Raw genomic sequence first — 15,153 nt, 5'->3', positions numbered from 1 at the left:
ACCAAAAATAAGTCATTTATATTTAATTTAGTCTATCATTTTTCCCAATGTTCCTTTGTTGCACATAGTTTTCTTGATGCACATAGAACACAAATAGAAAGTGCACACACAGATAGTGTATTTATTTAATAAAATCTGGGGATATTTAAGTGATGATATTTATAAGATCTTTGAAGTTTACTCATAAAACCAAAGAAAGTTTAAAAGTATCTACATATTCAACCATTAAAAATCCTCTTTAAAGCCCTCTGCACTATAATTGTCAAAGATAAAAAAATGCGTAGTTCTATCACTGTAAATTTAAAGTAAGTACTTTTCTATTACATTTAGTGCAAACATTTTGTTTATACATCAAAAATGTATGTTTCCTAATTGGAATATCAAATATTATTCTTATTCTAAAAGGGCTTTTTTGTCAGGACAATAAATAAAATATTTTCTCCAAACTTATAAAAGATACCAAAATGAAATCTCTATTTTATAGAATTTATTTTGTTTCTGAGATTTAGCTTTCCCTCAGCTGACACTGAATTCTTGAGGAAATTTTAATTTTGTAGGTTTTTCAATAGTCTGATAGTCGAGTTGTTACTCTTCGGAATATCTTTTTCGCAGCAAGAAGAGATACTGCCTGTGGACATAGCCAAAAAAAAAAAAAAATAGCATGAGATTCTGAGTCCCAACTCCATATAATACAAAGATATCATGGAGTGGAAGAAACTGCAGCAGTAGCTATAAGACAGCAACCCTGTACAATCAAGAGCAGGAAAGTCTTCTATCTTGACCTTAGCTCAAGTTCTTTGTATTTTTATTCTTTAATTTTTGTGTATGTCTCTGCGAGCATGTGCATATGAGTTCAGGTTCCCTTAGAAGCTAGAGGCATTGAATGATCCTGGAGCTAGAGTTACAAGTGGTTGTTCACCCCTTAACATGAGTACAAGGATAAGAGCTTCAATCCCCTGTATTTGAGGTATGCTCTATTAGGTGCTGAGACAACTGTCCAATGACATCCCAAAGATGAAAAATGATGCTCAGTACTGCCCCATCTGCTCAAAAATCATGGTCTGATTTTTTACTATCTTTCATCATTTTTTACAGGACAGTCATTATCCCCTTCCCTTTCTGTCCTCTGACAGTTTCTCATCACATTCCTCCTCCCTTGTCTCCAAGAGGATGTCCTCATACTTGCATACTTACTATACCCTCGCCAGACCTCCCCATTCCCTGGGGTCTCAAGCCTCTGAAGGTTTAGGGACATCTTCTCTCATTGAGGCCAGACCAGAAAATAGGTTTTTTGTATATCTATGGCCATCTTTCTTTAGGTCATTGAAGTTTACTCCTACAATTTTATGATTTTCAGGTCCTTTGAGCAGGAAATCTTCATTCTCTTCTATTCCTATTATTCTTAGGTTTGGCCTTTTCATTTTGTCCTGAATTCCCTGTACGTTTTGGGTTAGGTTATTTTCCTATTTGAATTTTATCTGACCATTGTGTCAATATCTTCTAAGATATCTTCTATGCTTGAGACTCTTCTGTCTCTTATATTTTGTTTTTGATGCTTGCAGCAGTAATTCCTAACCATTTTCCTAGGTTTATTTCCCGAGTTCTCGCATTCATGTTGTCTTTATTGTTCATACTTCCATTTTTAGATCTTGGACTGTTTTTAATTTTCAATTCCTGCATATATTTGATTGTGTTTCCTCTTTTAGGGTTTCTACCTGTTTACTTGTATTTTTCTATATTTCATTCAGTGAGTTATTTTTTTATAAAAGTACTCTATTATGATTTTAGTTTAGCATCCTGTTTTTCATGTGTTCTGGTTTATACAGAGCTTGCCCTGTTAGCTGGATTGTGATGGAGCCAGAGTATATTGGCTTCTGTTGCTTATTGTCTTGCCCTTGCCTCTTGCTCTCTGGTTATATTTTCTGTTAACTGGACTGGGTGTCTCTGTCTGGAGACTGCCCCCTTGTCCCTGTGTTGCAGCAGGTCTCCTGGGAGGCTTGTGGCCCTAGCTGTAACAGACCTCCTGGGAGTCTTTGAGAGTACTGGTTCATTAGTGGAGCATATATGCTGATGGTCTTCCCAGGGGAAAAGTGCAGGCTGGAAAGTAAGTGGAGTTTGTGCAGGAGGTAGGAGTGGGGGTAGGTCCTATGTCTGATGGGCTTCTTTGGGTTCCCAGCTGCTGTGATTATTTTGGAGGTTCCCTTACCTGTGTTGCCCTTGCTGTAGCAGACCTCCCATGAGGCCTTCAGACTGTGAAGTCTGTAGAAAAGCAGACACACTGATGATCTTCTCAGGCCTATATAGAATGTATTTAACATGATATTTCTCACTAAAATGATTCAAGTCCACACTAAATGAAAATCTTTTCAGAATGCATTTAGGTTTCTAATGTATATTAATTTATCTCATAACTAATTATAAACTTTCATATTCATTTAACTGTGATAATAAGCATAGTACTATTTGTAGCACAAAACTATTAAAATATGATTTTTTAAATTTTCAGTTAGCTTTTTTTAATTAGGAATTTTGAATGTTACAAATGAAATTGACCCTATATTGTTTTGTGCTGTCCCTTTCCGATTTTGATAATATCCTCCTACTTACTTATCTAGAATATTTTCTAAATTTTAATTTTTCATAGAAAACTGGCTTATAGAAAAGTTATTAATATTAATTTTTACAAACATTTTTGTGGACTTAATCTAAGATGTAAGAAATTAGTGACTACTAGTAATCATTTTTAGATATTTCCAATTAACATAATTATTGAATGTTTTCCCTTATAGGATTTTATATTGTATCGTTAGGTTTTGGAATCTTATCAATGACTGTTAACTTTTGAGACAAATTTTCTGATACCCCAGAGTAACTTCAAACATAACAGAGAATGAATTATAATAGGTTCATAATCCTTCTGCCTTCACACTCTCTTTCATGTTGTTACCACCATTAAACATGAATGAGTTTCCTCTTCACTTTTATGAGGTACTGGTATCCAAATACAAAATTCTGTGTATGATAGGTAAGCCCTCTATTAACAGGTACATCATCAGTCCTCTTATTTTCAACCTATTCTTTTGATTTACATGTATTTTTAATCAACGTAATTTTGGGATTTTTATGGTAATTACATAATTTTCCCTTCAGTTTCTTTCCTTGAAAGACACTTGAAGCCCTGTCCTTGCTTTCATGCATAGTAATGGACTCTTTTTTCTTTTATTTTTGTTATATGCGTGAGTGTATATGCATGTCCAATTCTAAATCCAAAAATACAATCCGTTCAGCCTCTATATTACTTAAAAAAGTGTGTGTAACATTACTTTTACATATGTTTACAAGGTAGATAATTTAGAAATTTTAACATGTATCTTAGTATAGAACACATAAACAATTCAATAGACCCATTAAAGGAAATAATTCAAAATATCTGCTTTTGTGAACATTTGGGATTTTTAATGATTTATATATCTGAAACATTTTCAAAAAGAAATCTCACATGATTGAAGCAAACCATTCAACTTCTATGTTCTCTTCGATTTAGAAAATTATCTGTACCTCTTTTTTTATCTATTGTTAGTTTGAAATGAATGGAATTCTAAAGTATATTCTCTTTTGTTACTAGATTCTTTATTGCATGTTTTTATTGTTCAATAATATGTTAGCATGAGTTAAGATCTCAGTTCTTTTTTAAACCAAGCAATGCTGCATCGTAAAATCATATACTGTATGATTTTTTTTCCCTAAAGACAAGTGAAGAAATGACTACTTGATGGAGAGGATACCAACAGTTCAAATAACAAATTCAAGTTCAACTGGGTAAAGTAATGAGTTTATTTAGGTTACTAAAAGAAGCATGAATTATTTAACCCCATGAGCAATATCAGTAACATGTATACATATCAACATGGACAACTGAATAAATTTGACTCACTGAAAATATCTCATCTTCCAGTAAATTGCTATATACTCTAGAAGATCCAGAAGACTGTACAGGATATAACAGAAGACTTGTAAGACTCCAAGTTATCATGAGAGAATATCAATAGTCCTAACATCAAGAGAACCTCCTGCCAATAGCCTTAGTGTGTCTCCTCCAAGACAGTAAAGGTCATGTCTAATCCAGAATAAAGTCACACTACAGCACACCTTATTTATCCAGATATCAGTATTTGATCCAATGCTACTTAAACTATTAACAATTAAGAATAATGTTGTAACTTTCAGCTCCACTATCATTTGAAAGTTGTTGTTGATTACCTTTTAAACATAAGTAGACAAGGACTTCATGAATCATTTAGCAATTCTATGGTTAATTCTTGAAAAAGATAACCTGCAAATCTGCTTTTAAGTGCAGCTAAACATTTGCATTTTCGACATTACTTCTTTTATTTTCCACTTTCTTGCTCAGCATGCATTTTATCTAAGTTTAATTGTGATCGTATTCAGATTTACTGTTGTTTATTTATAACTAGTGTTTAATATTTTTACCTGTTTATTTTAAGAATCTGTTTCTCTTCTGAAGCAAACAAGTTCATTGTTAAAAATATATACTTTTGTGACTATTCAAAGTTTTTAATGATTAATACATTTGAAATAATATTACCACTTCAAAAAATCTCACATGATTAAGATAAACCCTTGAACTTCTACATTCTCCTTGTAAAAGAAAAGGTTTTGGAAGTTCTACCTAACCATTTTTCTTAGAATTTCTTTCCTTTTGCAGGTGATGTGTAAGCTTAAGATATCATAGTTACCGTCTCTCTGTTAGCTGCTATGTCCCTCAGCATGATGGTAATGGAATAACCATCTGAAATTATAAAGAAGACCCCAATTAAATGCTTATATTTATAAGAGCTGTTTTGGTCATCGTGTATCTTCCCAGCAATAGGACAATAACAGTGATAATAATGTTAACTACACATTATTTGGAAAAGGAAAAGAATTCTAAAAAATGCTTAGGAAGGACTACTGAAACATCACATCAATTCATGTACATTTCTTTAGTTGTATGTTGATAGTTGTATTTTGTTTTATTTAAAGCAACTCCATTAAAGATTCACAAATGATTTAAAGATGTTATAGACAAGTATAAAAAATTGAAATTTAAGAATTCTACTCTATTTTAGTACAAACACAAAAATATACATTAAGGAAAATATTTCATAAAAGAATTTTTCTAAATCAATGATTTTTAAATGATATTATCTATTAATAGGGCTTCCTTTGTATATATTTATATTCTGGCAAAACTATAACCTGTATATTTAAACATCAGTCAAAGAAAGTCCTACTGGAAATATTAGTATAATTTCTGCCATAATGATAATTAAGTTATTTAATTTAGGTATAAGGTTTTTCCCTTATTCCTGTGAGCTGGATCTGCCTTATGTTTGCAATTAAATGGGGATACATAACTATTTCCTTATTCTTTCTGAGTAATGGGGAAATTACCTCTCAAGTATTAATACCAAAATGAATTTTAATAGAGAATTCATAATTTTATTTATTTTAACTTTCATTATATTGCTAATTAAACCACTAAGTCAGATAGTGACTTGTCTAATTTACATGTTCATTAGAGCATTCAAAGATTTTCTTAATGAAATTTATAAAGAAATGTAAAGCCAAGCCTAAAAAAAGTAAAAGAAAAGAAACAAAAAAGAACAAGCTTCTTTAAGATAACTATGAAAACTGTACTTGTTTACTGAATTTCCAACAACACAAAGTACTGCTCTAATTTGTAATACTTATATGGAATTTTAATTTTCAATATATATTTTGTTATATAATCTGACTTTACAATGATGTTTTGTTGCAGTAGTAGAAAAGTGAGAAATATAGGTTGGTTACAGAGACTGTACACTTTCTGAGAAGAATCAGCCATCGGACAAATGGTAAATAATTATCTTAATGTTAGCAGGGTGTATGTCAAGACATTAGCAGCAAATATAATATGTGATTTGTTCAGCTCGATATATATATTTTTTCAGAATTTTTTAGTTAGTGTTCAATATTTTAAGTGTATTCTTGAACAAATTCCCTTTAAAATAATTCTACAGTGATATGTTTTCTTGGTAATTTGGCATGTCTTTCTAATATAAATCTATGTTTTTAAATTCAGGAGCATATTTTTTAGATTCAGTCTAAGAATGGTATTATAATTAAGATTATACAGTATTAGCATATTTAGCATGACATAGAAATCTCTTTTATTTCAATATCTATAAATAACATATTTTACTGCCCAATTTTGCAGGCTGAAAATTTCAATGTCAAGGACAGAAAATACAGGGTTTGCTGAAATTTTAATCTATTTCATACATAATATCCTATAAAGATACAAATTAATTTAACCAGTAACTTTATAAATATGTTTTTGATTAATATTATAAGCTATTCCATATAAAGAAACATGTAGCAGTGGATCACTGGCTGAAAAGTCTTTTAATACACTCGATGATATTTTTGTGTTATTTGAATGCTGTGGTTTAAAATAAAATCATAATTCCATATATAAGAAAAGAGAATATATTTACAATTTATAAAAACTTCATATGTTATTATTTTGGGTATTTTATCTTAAAGATTGTAAATTAATAGTAATTTATAACAATAGAGACCATTTTAAGATACTATTTGTCTTTTAAGATTTATTCTCTTATATAGAATTTTCCAGGTTCGAGGTTTTATTTCTTTCTCATAATTATAGAAAAGAGAAAAATCAACAAAAATTTCAACATAAATTTTTAGAAAGGTATTGCTAAAATGGAAGTCATGACTCATACCTATAATCCCAGCATTTTGGAAGCTGAGGATACAATATTGCCTTGACAGCATGCAATGATTCATTGTCAAAAACAAAATATAATGCTGAAATTCAGTTGCATTAGTTCATTCATCAGTATAAGAAATCTGTGTACAATACCGTTTACTATAATCACTAACTCAACAGATTATGAAGACCTTATTTTTTTTTTATTAACTTGAATATTTCTTATATACATTTCGAGTGTTATTCCCTTTCCCGGTTTCCGGGCAAACATCCCCCTCCCCCCTCCCCTTCCTTACGGGTGTTCCCCTCCCAACCCTCCCCCCATTGGCGCCCTCCCCCCATATACTAGTTCACTGGGGGTTCAGTCTTAGCAGGACCCAGGGCTTCCCCTTCCACTGGTGCTCTTACTAGGATATTCATTGCTACCTATGGGGTCAGAGTCTAGGGTCAGTCCATGTATAGTCTTTAGGTAGTGGCTTAGTCCCTGGAAGCTCTGGTTGCTTGGCATTGTTGTACTTTTGGGGTCTCGAGCCCCTTCAAGCTCTTCCAGTTCTTTCTCTGATTCCTTCAATAGGGGACCTATTCTCAGTTCAGTGGTTTGCTGCTGGCATTCGCCTCTGTATTTGCTGTATTCTGGCTGTGTCTCTCAGGAGAGATCTACATCCGCCTCCTGTCGGCCTGCACTACTTTGCTTCATCCATCTTGTCTAATTGGGTGGCTGTATATGTATGGGCCACATGTGGGGCAGGCTCTGAATGGGTGTTCCTTCAGTCGCTGTTTTAATCTTTGCCTCTCCCTTCCCTGCCAAGGGTATTCTTTTTCCTCATTTAAAGAAGGAGTGAAGCATTCCCATTTTGATCATCTGTCTTGAGTTTCGTTTGTTCTAGGGATCTAGGGTAATTCAAGCATTTGGGCTAATAGCCACTTATCAATGAGTGCATACCATGTATGTCTTTCTGTGATTGGGTTAGCTCACTCAGGATGATATTTTCCAGTTCCAACCATTTGCCTACGAATTTCATAAAGCCGTTGTTTTTGATAGCTGAGTAATATTCCATTGTGTAGATGTACCACATTTTCTGTATCCATTCTTCTGTTGAAGGGCATCTGGGTTCTTTCCATTTACTGGCTATTATAAATAAGGCTGCGATGAACATAGTGGAGCACGTGTCTCTTTTATATATTGAGGCATCGTTTGGGTATATGCCCAAGAGAGGTATAGCTGGATCCTCAGGCAGTTCAATGTCCAATTTTCTGAGGAACCTCCAGATTGATTTCCAGAATGGTTTTACCAGTCTGCAATCCCACCAACAATGGAGGAGTGTTCCTCTTTCTCCACATCCTCGCCAGCATCTGCTGTCACCTGAGTTTTTGATCTTAGCCATTCTCACTGGTGTGAGGTGAAATCTCAGGGTTGTTTTGATTTGCATTTCCCTTATGACTAAAGATGTTGAACATTTCTTTAGGTGTTTCTCAGCCATTCGGCATTCCTCAGCTGTGAATTCTTTGTTTAGCTCTGAACCCCATTTTTTAATAGGGTTATTTGTTTCCCTGCGGTCTAACTTCTTGAGTTCTTTGTATATTTTGGATATAAGGCCTCTATCTGTTGTAGGATTGGTAAAGATCTTTTCCCAATCTGTTGGTTGCCGTTTTGTCCTAACCACAGTGTCCTTTGCCTTACAGAAGCTTTGCAGTTTTATGAGATCCCATTTGTCGATTCTTGATCTTAGAGCATAAGCCATTGGTGTTTTGTTCAGGAAATTTTTTCCAGTGCCCATGTGTTCTAGATGCTTCCCTAGTTTTTCTTCTATTAGTTTGAGTGTGTCTGGTTTGATGTGGAGGTCCTTGATCCACTTGGACTTAAGCTTTGTACAGGGTGATAAGGATGGATCGATCTGCATTCTTCTACATGTTTCCCTCCAGTTGAACCAGCACCATTTGCTGAAAATGCTATCTTTTTTCCATTGGATGGTTTTGGCTCCTTTGTCAAAAATCAAGTGACCATAGGTGTGTGGGTTCATTTCTGGGTCTTCAATTCTATTCCATTGGTCTATCTGTCTGTCTCTGTACCAATACCATGCAGTTTTTATCACTATTGCTCTGTAATACTGCTTGAGTTCAGGGATAGTGATTCCCCCTGAAGTCCTTTTATTGTTGAGGATAGCTTTAGCTATCCTGGGTTTTTTGTTATTCCAGATGAATTTGCAAATTGTTCTGTCTAACTCTTTGAAGAATTGGATTGGTATTTTGATGGGGATTGCATTGAATCTGTAGATTGCTTTTGGTAAAATGGTCATTTTTACTATATTAATCCTGCCAATCCATGAGCATGGGAGATCTTTCCATCTTCTGAGGTCTTCTTCAATTTCTGTCCTCAGTGTCTTGAAGTGCTTATTGTACAGATCTTTTACTTGCTTGGTTAAAGTCACACCGAGGTACTTTATATTATTTGGGTCTATTATGAAGGGTGTCGTTTCCCTAATTTCTTTCTCGGCTTGTTTCTCTTTTGTATAGAGGAAGGCAACTGATTTATTTGAGTTAATTTTATACCCAGCCACTTTGCTGAAGTTGTTTATCAGCTTTAGTAGTTCTTTGGTGGAACTTTTGGGATCACTTAAATATACTATCATGTCATCTGCAAATAGTGATATTTTGACCTCTTCTTTTCCGATCTGTATCCTTTTGATCTCCTTTTGTTGTCTGATTGCTCTGGCTAGAACTTCAAGAACTATATTGAATAAGTAGGGAGAGAGTGGGCAGCCTTGTCTAGTCCCTGATTTTAGTGGGATTGCTTCAAGTTTCTCTCCATTTAGTTTAATGTTAGCAACTGGTTTGCTGTATATGGCTTTTACTATGTTTAGGTATGGGCCTTGAATTCCTATTCTTTCCAGGACTTTTATCATGAAGGGGTGTTGAATTTTGTCAAGTGCTTTCTCAGCATCTAATGAAATGATCATGTGGTTCTGTTCTTTCAGTTTGTTTATATAAGGGATCACGTTGATGGTTTTCCGTATATTAAACCATCCCTGCATGCCTGGGATGAAGCCTACTTGATCATGGTGGATGATTGTTTTGATGTGCTCTTGAATTCGGTTTGCCAGAATTTTATTGAGTATTTTTGCGTCGATATTCATAAGGGAAATTGGTCTGAAGTTCTCTTTCTTTGTTGTGTCTTTGTGTGGTTTAGGTATAAGAGTAATTGTGGCTTCGTAGAAGGAATTCGGTAGGGCTCCATCTGTTTTAATTTTGTGGAATAGTTTGGATAATATTGGTATGAGGTCTTCTATGAAGGTTTGATAGAATTCTGCACTAAACCCGTCTGGACTTGGGCTCTTTTTGGTTGGGAGACCTTTAATGACTGCTTCTATTTCCTTAGGAGTTATGGGGTTGTTTAACTGGTTTATCTGTTCCTGATTTAACTTCGATACCTGGTATCTGTCTAGGAAATTGTCCATTTCCTGAAGATTTTCAAATTTTGTTGAATATAGGTTTTTATAGTAAGATCTGATGATTTTTTGAATTTCCTCCGAATCTGTAGTTATGTCTCCCTTTTCCTTTCTGATTTTCTTAATTTGGACACACTCTCTGTGTCCTCTCGTTAGTCTGGCTAAGGGTTTATCTATCTTGTTGATTTTCTCAAAGAACCAACTTTTGGTTCTGTTGATTCTTTCTATGGTCCTTTTTGTTTCTACTTGGTTGATTTCAGCTCTGAGTTTGATTATTTCCTGCCTTCTACTCCTCCTGGGTGTATTTGCTTCTTTTTGTTCTAGAGCTTTTAGGTGTGCTGTCAAGCTGCTGACATATGCTCTTTCCTGTTTCTTTCTGCAGGCACTCAGCGCTATGAGTTTCCTCTTAGCACAGCTTTCATTGTGTCCCATAAGTTTGAGTATGTTGTATCTTCATTTTCATTAAATTCTAAAAAGTTTTTAATTTCTTTCTTTATTTCTTCCTTGACCAGGTTATCATTGAGTAGAGCATTGTTCAATTTCCATGTATATGTGGGCATTCTTCCCTTATTGTTATTGAAGACCAGTTTTAGGCCGTGGTGGTCCTATAGCACGCATGGGATTATTTCTATCTTTCTGTACCTGTTGAGGCCCGTTTTTTGACCAATTATATGGTCAATTTTGGAGAAAGTACCATGAGGAGCTGAGAAGAAGGTATATCCTTTTGCTTTAGGATAGAATGTTCTATAAATATCCGTTAAGTCCATTTGGTTCATGACTTCTCTTAGTCTGTCGACATCACTGTTTAATTTCTGTTTCCATGATCTGTCCATTGATGAGAGTGGGGTGTTGAAATCTCCCACTATTATTGTGTGAGGTGCAATGTGTGTTTTGAGCTTTAGTAAGGTTTCTTTTACGTATGTAGGTGCCCTTGTATTTGGGGCATAGATATTTAGGATTGAGAGTTCATCTTGGTGGATTTTTCCTTTGATGAATATGAAGTGTCCTTCCTTATCTTTTTTGATGACTTTTAATTGAAAATTGATTTTATTTGATATTAGAATGACTCCAGCTTGCTTCTTCTGACCATTTGCTTGGAAAGTTGTTTTCCAGCCTTTCACTCTGAGGTAGTGTTTGTCTTTGTCTCTGAGGTGTGTTTCCTGTAGGCAACAGAATGCAGGGTCCTCGTTGCGTATCCAGTTTGTTAATCTATGTCTTTTTATTGGGGAGTTGAGGCCATTGATATTGAGAGATATTAAGGAATAGTGATTATTGCTTCCCGTTATATTTATATTTGGATGTGAGGTTATGTTTGTGTGCTTTCATTCTCTTTGTTTTGTTGCCAAGACGATTAGTTTCTTGCTTCTTCTAGGGTATAGCTTGCCTCCTTATGTTGGGCTTTACCATTTATTATCCTTTGTAGTGCTGGATTTGTAGAAAGATATTGTGTAAATTTGGTTTTGTCATGGAATATCTTGGTTTCTCCATCAATGTTAATTGAGAGTTTTGCTGGATACAATAACCTGGGCTGGCATTTGTGTTCTCTTAGGGTCTGTATAACATCAGTTCAGGATCTTCTGGCTTTCATAGTTTCTGGCGAGAAGTCTGGTGTGATTCTGATAGGTCTCCCTTTATATGTTACTTGACCTTTATCCCTTACTGCTTTTAATATTCTTTCTTTATTTTGTGCGTTTGTTGTTTAGACAATTATGTGACGGGCGGTGTTTCTTTTCTGGTCCAATCTATTTGGAGTTCTGTAGGCTTCTTGTATGTCTATGGGTATCTCTTTTTTTAGGTTAGGGAAGTTTTCTTCTATGATTTTGTTGAAGATATTTACTGGTCCTTTGACCTGGGAGTCTTCACTCTCTTCTATACCTATTATCCTTAGGTTTGATCTTCTCATTGAGTCCTGGATTTCCTGTATGTTTTGGACCAGTAGCTTTTTCCGCTTTACATTATCTTTGACAGTTGAGTCAATGATTTCTATGGAATCTTCTGCTCCTGAGATTCTCTCTTCCATCTCTTGTATTCTGTTGGTGAAGCTTGTATCTACAGCTCCTTGTCTCTTCTTTTGGTTTTCTATATCCAGGGTTGTTTCCATGTGTTCTTTCTTGATTGCTTCTATTTCCATTTTTAATTCCTTCAACTGTTTGATTGTGTTTTCCTGGAATTCTTTCAGGGATTTTTGCGATTCCTCTCTGTAGGCATCTACTTGTTTATTAATGTTTTCCTGTGTTTCCCTAAGTGTGTTCATGTCTTTCTTGAAGTCCTCCAGCATCATGATCAAATATGATTTTGAAACTAGATCTTGCTTTTCTGGTGTGTTTGGATATTCCATGTTTGTTTTGGTGGGAGAATTGGGCTCCGATGATGGCATGTAGTCTTGGTTTCTGTTGCTTGGGTTCCTGCGCTTGCCTCTCACCATCAGATTATCTCTAGTGTTACTTTGTTCTGCTATTTCTGACAGTGGCTAGACTGTCCTATAAGCCTGTGTGTCAGGAGTGCTATAGACCTGTTTTCCTCTCTTTCAGTCAGTTATGGGGACAGAGTGTTCTGCTTTCGGGCGTGTAGTTTTTCCTCTCTACAGGTCTTCAGCTGTTCCTGTGGGCCTGTGTCTTGAGTTCACCAGGCAGCTTTCTTGCAGCAGAAAATTTGGTCTTACCTGTGGTCCAGAGGCTCAGGTTCGCTCGTGGGGTGCTGACCAGGGGCTCTCTGCAGCGGCAGCAACCAGGAAGACCTGTGCCGCCCCTCCCGGGAGCTTCAGTGCACCAGGGTTCCAGATGGTCTTTGGCTTTTTCCTCTGGCGCCCGAGATGTGTGTGCAGGGAGCAGTCTCTTCTGGTTTCCCAGGCTTGTCTGCCTCTCTGAAGGTTTAGCTCTCCCTCCCATGGGATTTGGGTGCAGAGAACTGTTTATCCGGTCTGTTTCCTTCAGGGTCTGGTGGTGTCTCTGGCAGGGGTCCTGCCGCTCCTGGGCCCTCCCCCACGGGAGCCCAGAGGCCTTATACAGTTTCCTCTTGGGCCAGGGATGTGGGCAGGGGTGAGCAGTGTTGGTGGTCTCTTCTGCTCTGCAGCCTCAGGAGTGCCCACCTGACCAGGTGGTTGGGTCTCTCTCTCACCGGGTCTGGGAGCAGAGAGCTGCTGAGGGCCGGGATCCACGGGTGTGGGACTTCCGGTAAACACAGAACGTGCCCGGTCCTAGAGAAATTCTGCTTCCGTGTGTCCCAAGCTCACCAGGCAGCTTTCTTGCAGCAGAAAATTTGGTCTTACCTGTGGTTCCGAGGCTCAGGTTCGCTCGTGGGGTGCTGCCCAGGGGCTCTCTGCAGCGGCAGCAACCAGGAAGACCTGTGCCGCCCCTTCCAGGAGCTTCAGTGCACCAGGGTTCCAGATGGTCTTTGGCTTTTTCCTCTGGCGTCCGAGATGTGTGTGCAGGGAGCAGTCTCTTCTGGTTTCCCAGGCTTGTCTGCCTCTCTGAAGGTTTAGCTCTCCCTCCCACGGGATTTGGGTGCAGAGAACTGTTTATCTGGTCTGTTTCCTTCAGTGTCTGGCGGTGTCTGTGGCAGGGGTCCTGCCGCTCCTGGGCCTATGAAGACCTTATTAATCAATGGTATAAGGTACCATTTGAAGTTTCAATGAAAAAATATAAACTTTTTTCAAATGTACAGTTTAACAAAATACCAGGAGAGCTAATATTTTGCATTGTAAGCATTTATGATTTTATAGCTTGGAAAAATGTAAAGAATAAAGCTTAAATATACAAAGAATTCAAAAATTAAAGAAACACTAGAGATATCAAAAATAAATCTACGTTAGTTATTTAATATAACATTCAGTGTTAAACTTACTGCTTATATTTCCAATGATGGTGTACAATTTTACATTAAGTGTCTTAAACATACAATCCATAATTTATTTTCTACACCTTTATTAAGTTGGGTATTTCTTATTACAATTGTTATTCCCTTTCCCGATTTCCAGGCCAAAATACCCTAAACCCTCACCTTCCCCTTCTATCTGGGTGTTCCCCTGCATATCCTCCCCCATTACCACCCTCCCCCCAAAAATCCTGATCACTGGGGGTTCAGTCTTGGCAGGACCAAGAGCTTCGCCTCCACTGGTGCTCTTACTAGGCTATTTATTTCTATCTATGAGGTTGGAGCCCAGGGTCAGTCCATGTATAGTCTTTGGGTAGTGGCTTAGTCTCTGGAAGCTCTGGTTGGTTGACATTGTTGTTCATATGGGGTCTCAAGCCCCTTCAAGCTCTTTCAGTCCTTTCTAAGATTCCTTCAATGGTGGTCGCGTTCTCAGTTCAGTGGTCAGCTGCTGGCAGTTGCCTATGTATTTGCTGTATTCTGACTGTCTCTCTCAGGAGAGATCTACACCTGGGTCCTGTCAGCCTGCACTTCTTTGTTTCATTTTTCTTATCTAGTTTGGTGGCTGTATATGTATGGGCCACATGTGGGGCAGGCTCTGAATGGGTGTTCCTTCTGCCTGTTCTAAACTTTGCTTCCCTATCCCCTCCCAAGGGTTTTCTTGTTCATCCTTTAAAGAAGGATTGAAGCATCTGCATTTTTGTCATCCTTGTTGAGTTTCATGAGTTTTGTACATATAGGGTAATTCCAGCATTTGGACTAACATCTACTTATCAATGAGTATATACCATATGTGTTTTTCTGTGATTGGGTTACCTCACTCAGGGTGATATTTTCCAGTTCCATCCATTTGCCTATGAGTTTCATAAAGTCACTGATTATGATAGCTGAGTAGTATTCCATTGTGTAGTAGTTGTACCATATTTTCTTATCCATTTCGCTGTTGAAGGGCATTTGGGTTCTTTCCAGCTTCTCGCTATTATAAATAATACTGCTATGAACATAGTGGAGCATGTGTCTTTGTTATATGTTGGGGCATCTTTTGGGAATATGCCCAAGAGA

This window comes from Rattus norvegicus, chromosome X (assembly GCF_036323735.1).
Source record: "Rattus norvegicus strain BN/NHsdMcwi chromosome X, GRCr8, whole genome shotgun sequence".
Classification (NCBI taxonomy): Eukaryota; Metazoa; Chordata; class Mammalia; order Rodentia; family Muridae; genus Rattus; species Rattus norvegicus.
Note: the sequence above shows the minus strand (reverse complement) of the source record.